General features: G+C 35.7%; 1 non-coding gene across 1 annotated transcript; it reads right to left on the bottom strand.

Moving 5' to 3' along the window:
- Nucleotides 1–6,924: 6,924 nt before the first annotated feature.
- LOC128287199 (small nucleolar RNA R71) lies at nucleotides 6,925–7,031 on the bottom strand. Its single transcript, XR_008277895.1, has one exon. It is a non-coding gene; the product is annotated as a small nucleolar RNA R71 (small nucleolar RNA).
- Between the last annotated feature and the right edge of the window lie 353 nt (nucleotides 7,032–7,384).

Raw genomic sequence — 7,384 nt, 5'->3', positions numbered from 1 at the left:
ACTTGTATAATTATCAACAAACATTCATAATTATATCTATCATCAATCATTAAAATACATGCTTATTTATCAATGGTAACATCCTAAACCTTTAAAAATTTTGCAAATTAGTCCCTGGGCTAGGTAGACCTCGTTGCAACGATCTCAAAAACATAGAAATCATTAAAAATGGGACAAAAATGAACTTACAATTAAGCTAGCAATGGACCGAAACTTTAAACCCTAGAAATGATTTTTTTGTTCTCTTGAATTTCGGAAAAAGATGAAGAATGAAAGCATTTAATTTTTGTTTGTTTTATTATAATTAACTATATATACTAAATACCAAAAATAACCTTATTACTAATTCAAAATTTCAATAATGCCAAGCCATTAACATCCCTATCTAATTAATGGACTATTTACCACATAAGGACCTTTAATTTAATATTTCATAACTATTTGACATCTTTAGCTAATAGAACATCACTTTTGCACTTTACGCGATTTAGTCCTTTTTATCAAATTAAGCATTTAAACGATAAACTTTCTTAATGAAAATTTCACACAATCATATACTCATGCTGTAGACATTAAAATAATAAAAAAATTATTTCAACTTCAGATTTGTGGTTCTAAAACCATTGTTTTGATTTTAACTAAAAACGAGCTATTACAGTGCCACTGTCAAGATACCTGGCAGGGTGAGCCACACCAGACGGGGTTGTTGATGCAATAGTTGCTAGCATGGAATGTACAGTAACTACAGACAGACAAGCAACCTTGGACGGGCTAGACTAACCAATAACTAAATGGTGAGAGTGAGGCCCAAAATAAGAGCATTCAAATGACCCATGGTGAGTGTAACACATATAGGCTAATTCAGGCCTGCAACTCATATGAGAAACCAACCCACAAGATATGAGCCAATACACCTAGTATCAGAATTAAAGTTTGCATCTTCATCTTCATCATAGGTGGAATGGATGTAAATAGTGATCGGGTAGTATAATAGCAGCCGTTATATAGTGGAAGCGGCGCCGTCCAAAACTGCTACTGTTGAAAATAGCGGTGTGAAGGGGAGCCACACTAATGAGGTCGATCACGGTCACAATTTAACGACTAACGACCAATTACGGTAATAATGGGCTGCTATTTTCGTTATTTTTCTGCTATTCCCGTTGCTATCTATTTTTTACTTTGTTATTAGTTATTAGATGTGTGAATTTTAAAAAAAATTCACGACCGCGATACCTGTAGTGACCGCAATAGTATTTATTATATCCGCAATAGTGATAAACCCAATGCGACCAAAAATGCAGCTGCAACCGCAATTTAAATCCTTGATAGGTGGAATCGTACCTGTAAAAGCACCGGCAGGTGACGTGATTGATTTTGACACATATTTGACATTGCGGTCACGTTCTGCTGCCAAATCGATCCCATCCACGACCACAAAAAGACCCAGCCATTCAATGTAATGTATTGTTGACGCAACAATCAGCAAAAGAGAAACTTGCCATTTACTATTTTGCCAATGCGGCAGACTCCATTGTTGACTGATAAACTGTAATTTATACATATTTTTACCCCATGTTCAATGTATTTTATGGATGACTTCCCATTAGAATTGGTGAATCCGATGCTTCTAATGCTTTAATTTCATGTTTTATACTTAGGAGAGCATAGGTGTAACGTCCCCACGCCTGAGACCGTCGCCGGAGTCGAGTATGAGGTGTTACTAAGCTTAATTTAACATATTTAGAACTTTGGATTATTTATTTCTACATTCACAGCTTTTAAGCTACTTGCATCACAGTCACAAGAAAAATCATATCTCGAGTTACGAAACTCGAAATCAAGATCCATAAATTTTCCATAAATTTACACTCATATACCTATCTACTAATGTTTTTCTAGAATTTTTGGTTGGGCCAATTGGTACAGTTTATTAGTTAAAGTTACCCCTGTTTCAGGACTTGACTGGTCTGACCTCTGTTTACTACAAACCACATTTCTCTCTGTAAAAACTCCATATGACTATGAGATTTATTTCTCCTGAAACTAGACTCAATAAGGATTCTGAGAATATAAAATAAACTACCTAATTATATCTTTACAATTTATGGTGAATTTCTAAAGTTGGAACAGGGGATTCAGAAACTGCTATGACCCTGTTTCACTAAAATTCAAATATCTTGTAACATATAATTCCTTTACCTATTTAATTTGTTTAATGTGAAACTAGACATAATAAGCTTCAATTTGATATGTAGTCCATCACCAAGTCCAATTTCTATGATTTTTAGTAAATTTTTAAACTTGCATCAGTGTTGCTGCAAGATTCATTTATGGCAAATTTCATCCCTTTTATGAGTTTTTATGCACTAAGTATCTTAATAATTTTCCTTAACATCAAATATAATCTAAACTAACTATTTTCATAATTTATCATTATCAAGCATTTCCTCAACCATTCCATCACCATACCATAAGATCATTTACACAAAAAGGTATATTGCTATACATGCCATACTTAAATTTACAAGCCATTACCAAAAGTCTTAGGATAGTGTGGTGAGCCTTGACCTATCCCGACTCTGAGTGGCTTGTCCAAAACTACAATGAGTAAGAAGGAGGAGTAAGCATAAATGCTTAGTAAGTTCATATGCAAATAATAAGTAACATAACAAACAGTTATACCAATCAACATTAGCATGTATCACTAAAACACATATCACCTTTTTAATCATTTTTCATCATCTTATTACCTTATCGTGGTTGTATCAATACTCAACCCGAGGGTTAAATACATACCTGTCCAAAATATCCATTTCACATCACTTACCAATACGTCTCTTTACATCTCGAATATTCCTCCATTTGAGTAGAACTTTACCCGTTGAACACATCAGAATATAATTCGGATACATGGATAACTTGCACATAAGTGCCATATATGCAATCAAGCAATCATGTAACCCGCCCATAAGCGAACTCGGACTCAACTCAACGAGCTCGAGCGTTCACATCCATAAGTGAACTCGGACTCAACTCAACGAGTTCGGATGCCTAGTTACATCTCACGAACTCGGACTCAACTCAACGAGATTGATGCTCAACCATCCTAGTGACATGTCACTTGTATCCTAATCTATTCCTAAGGTTCAAACGGGCTTTTTCCTTGAACACTTATCTTTGCCGTCTTCCGTAGAATGCCGAAATCAATACTCGGTAACAATTATATTTAACAAGTAGTTCACATAATTTACATATTATTTGAAATTAACCACAAAGCATACATTTCATAATAAAATTCAGCATAACATATAATTAACATCAATAACTTAAAAATAACCATTATGCTACATTATTTACACAAGAACTTACCTTGGTACCAAAATACAAAGATTTTGCAATTTAGTCCACAATCTTTTCTTTTCCTCGATTGAGGTCGATTCCACGTCTTTCTTGATATAAAATAACACATTTAGCTTATTTAATACTCATATTATCAAATTAATCCTTAACTCAAATTTTGGCAAAATTACAATTTTACCCCTAAACTTTTGCATATTTACATTTTTGCCCCTAGGCTCGGGATTAAACTTTATTCTTATTCTTATGTTTTACAACATGCTGATCACTTTTCTCTTCTATGGCAACATCAAATTCTCACTCTAACATGTACTTGTGACTATTAGGTATTTTTACCGATTAAGCCCTTTTACTCGTTTTTGCTTAAAATCGAGTAGTACAAGTTGTCTAACATAATTTAAAACTTCATATTCTATCATAAAACATCAAAATACACAAATTTCACCTATGGGTATTTTTCCAAATATAAACCCTAGGTTAAATTATTGCTAACATAAGCTTTATCGAGTTCAGGGATCTCAAAACGTAAAAATCATTAAAAGCGGGCTTGGAATCACTTACTATGGAGCTTGGAAGCTTGAAACAAACCCTAGCTATGGAGAACCCTTGAAATTTCGGCCTAATGAAGAAGATGGACAAAAATTGGCTTTTAATTTTGTTTTAATTCATTTTAATAACTAAATGACCAAAATACCCTTACTACTAAACTTTCCAAAATTCCTTCCATGTCCTAATTTTGTCCATGAACTTAAAATTGGTAAAATTTCTATTTAAGACCTCCTCATTAATATTCCAAAACAATTTCATACTAAAACTTCTAGAATGCAAGTTTTGCAACTTATTCGATTTAGTCCCTACTTTCAATTTAAGCACTTTAGGCATAGAATTTCATCACGAAATTTTCACACAATCATGCAATCATATCATAAACCTCAAAATAATTATAAAATAATTATTTCTATCTCGGATTTATGGTCACGAAACCACTATTCCGATTAGGCCCTAATTCGGGATATTACAATAGGAGAACGAAAGGAACGAGAAATAGGCCAAAAACGGAGAAAATGGGCCAAAGTATGAAATCAACATGGCCTGAACCTCCTCACACGGGCAGACCACATGGCTGTGTCAATTTGGCAGGCTCGAGCACGGCCTGCAGTAATCGCACACGGGCGTGTCACACAAGCGTGTCCCTACCGAGCCCAAGTTGAGTCCAATTCGGAAAAGGCTAATTTTGAGGGCTCTTAGGCATTCCAAAGCCTATAAATACATCCTAGAGGAGGAAGAAAGAGGAACACACAGGGAGAGAGTAGGAAATTACTCCAAACAAGCCGATTGATCCATCTCAGAAGCCGGATTCATCATCAAGACTGAATATCTCTCCTCAATTTCCCCTTCAGGAGTTTTGGGTTTTCTTTATGTTTTGTATTCTTGATAAACGCCACATGATACATGTTTTTACCCCAAATACTTAGCATATTTATGGATGTTTACTACTAGATTTGTGGATTTTGGTGCTTTTAATCCGGTTATTTCATGTTTTGTACCCAAGAGAGCACCAAGAGTTAAATGAAGCCACAAACGAGCTAAAAAAGGGACAAAACGAACCAAATCGAGAAGACCCACATGGCCTAAGCCTTGCCACACAAGCAGCTCAGACACCCGTGCCTTTCGAGGGTGTCGACCAAGGTTTACACGACTCACACGGCCTGGCCATTGAGCCCACACGGCCGTGGAAATTTAACGGATCGCCCACGGCCTGGCAACCACGTCACACGGTCGTGGTACACGGGCATGTCCCTTTTTGAAGGAGTTGTATTCGACACGGAAAAAAGATACTTAGGGGGGGAAGAAAGCCAATTAAAAGCCTATATAAACACCCTAAGTATGACCTAGAAAGGGGGCTCTCCAGAACTTTTCTGAAATACAGAACCGTACGCTGAGAATTACTTGAAGGAAGCCAGATGATCCATCTCAAAAGCCGGAGCTACTCCAAGACTGAAGATCTCTCTTAGAATTCCTTCAGGGGTTTTAGAGTTTTCTTTATGTTTTGTTATTTTCATACTTTTGAGATGTACTCTTATTTTATTATGAACTAAACCTCTTAGATACCTAAAGGGGATAAAACCTATGATGGATCTTGTTATTATTATCTGAACTGTATGATAAATACTTGTTTTGTTCTTAATTATGTGTCCTTAATGCTTGAGTTAATATTTCGGGTATTAATTCATGATTTGATATGCTTATGCAGAGGAGGAGTAGACCCTGCCTAAGAGTAGATTTGGCATAATTAAGCGGAGTTGATCGAACGCCTAGAAATAGGGTTACAAGATTTTACCGGATTAGGGTGAAACCTAATAAGGAGATCCATAGATCAAGTTAATGCAGCCCTAGGGTGTTAATTAGAGAAAAGTATCGGTTATTCAATCTAGGGATTAGATGTTATTAGTCTTGAATAGGGATAATAACTTAACTTAGGGATCTCTACGGAACAAGTCAAGTGAATAAATCGCCCGGTTCAGAGTCAGATAACAAGTGAAATCTAGGTGGATTCCTCCTTAGGTGTCGTCTTTATTAATTGCTTCTCTTCAAGTCTTTTTCCAAATTCTCTCTTCGGTTTAATTAAATTAGTTAATTAGTTTAAATAATTAGTTTAATAAACAAACCCTTTTATTCTTTGGCTAGATAATAAAAAGATAGTTATTACTAGTACTTTTGGTTCCCTTGGGTACGATATCCCGATCTTTCCATTACTATACTATTGTTCGATAGGTGCGCTTGCCTTTTCACCGTGATAATAGTTAGTCTAGGTTTGATCTTCATTATAAACATTTATTACTTGTTACGAATCACTACGATCAAGTTTTTGGCACCGTTGCCGGGGATATGAAATATTAGGAACACTAAATTTTTATTAATTTAGCCATTTATTTTTCTTGCAAATTTTATTTTATTTTATTATTTATTAATTTACTTTTCTCTTTCTCTCGGCAGGTTTTTATAGTTTATGACTAGAAGAAACTCGTCAGGACCCTTACTTTTTGACGAAGAAATCAATCGAACAGTTCGTCGAAATCAAAGAGAAATAAGGCATAGTTTACGATACACAAAAAACAAACAAGAAGACAATACTCAACCTCCAACCGACGAGATGGTTAGTTGCCTCCTGCAATTGCAGCTAATCAAAATCCTGCTCCACGTATTATGTATAACTATACTAAACCCTCTTTAACAGGAACTGAATCTAGTATAGTTCAACCTGCTATTGCTGCGAATAATTTCGAACTAAAACCTAACACAATTTAGATGATACAGCAGTTTGTTCAGTTTGATGGTTTACAGGATGAAGACCCCAACGCTCACTTAGCAAATTTCCTAGAATTTTGTGATACATTCAAAATCAATGGCATTTCTGATGATGCCATTCGTCTTCGGTTATTTCCCTTTTCACTGAGAAATAAAGCTAAACAGTGGTTGAACTCTTTACCACGAGGGTCTATCACTACTTAGGAACAAATGACCGAGAAATTTTTACTAAAATATTTTTCGCTGGCTAAAACGGCTAAATTATGTAATGATATCTCTTCTTTTGTGCAGATGGATTTAGAAACACTTTACGATGCATGGGAAAGATACAAAGACTTACTGCGAAGGTACCCTCACCATGGGTTACCGCTTTGGCTGCAAGTTCAAACATTCCACAATGGCCTGAATCCTTCGACCAGAAAAATGATTAACGCAGCTGCTGGCAGAACCATCAACAATAAAACACCAGAAGATGCCTATGAATTTATAGAGAAGATGTCACTGAATAACTATCGGTGGCAAGTTATGAGGACAAAGCCAACAAAAACAGCTGGCGTTTATAACATCAATTCAGTCACCACGCTCTCTAATCAGGTAGAAGTTCTCAATAAAAAGATTGATAGTTTTCTTGGTTCTACGCAGGTACATCCAGTAATGAGGTGTGACTCAAGCGGAGGAGGTGTGCATACAGAATATCAATCCTTCAATCCCACAACCG

Source organism: Gossypium arboreum, chromosome 13 (assembly GCF_025698485.1).
Source record: "Gossypium arboreum isolate Shixiya-1 chromosome 13, ASM2569848v2, whole genome shotgun sequence".
NCBI lineage: Eukaryota > Viridiplantae > Streptophyta > Magnoliopsida > Malvales > Malvaceae > Gossypium > Gossypium arboreum.
The sequence above is the reverse complement of the archived record's forward strand: the minus strand, read 5'-3'. Positions and strand labels throughout refer to the sequence as shown.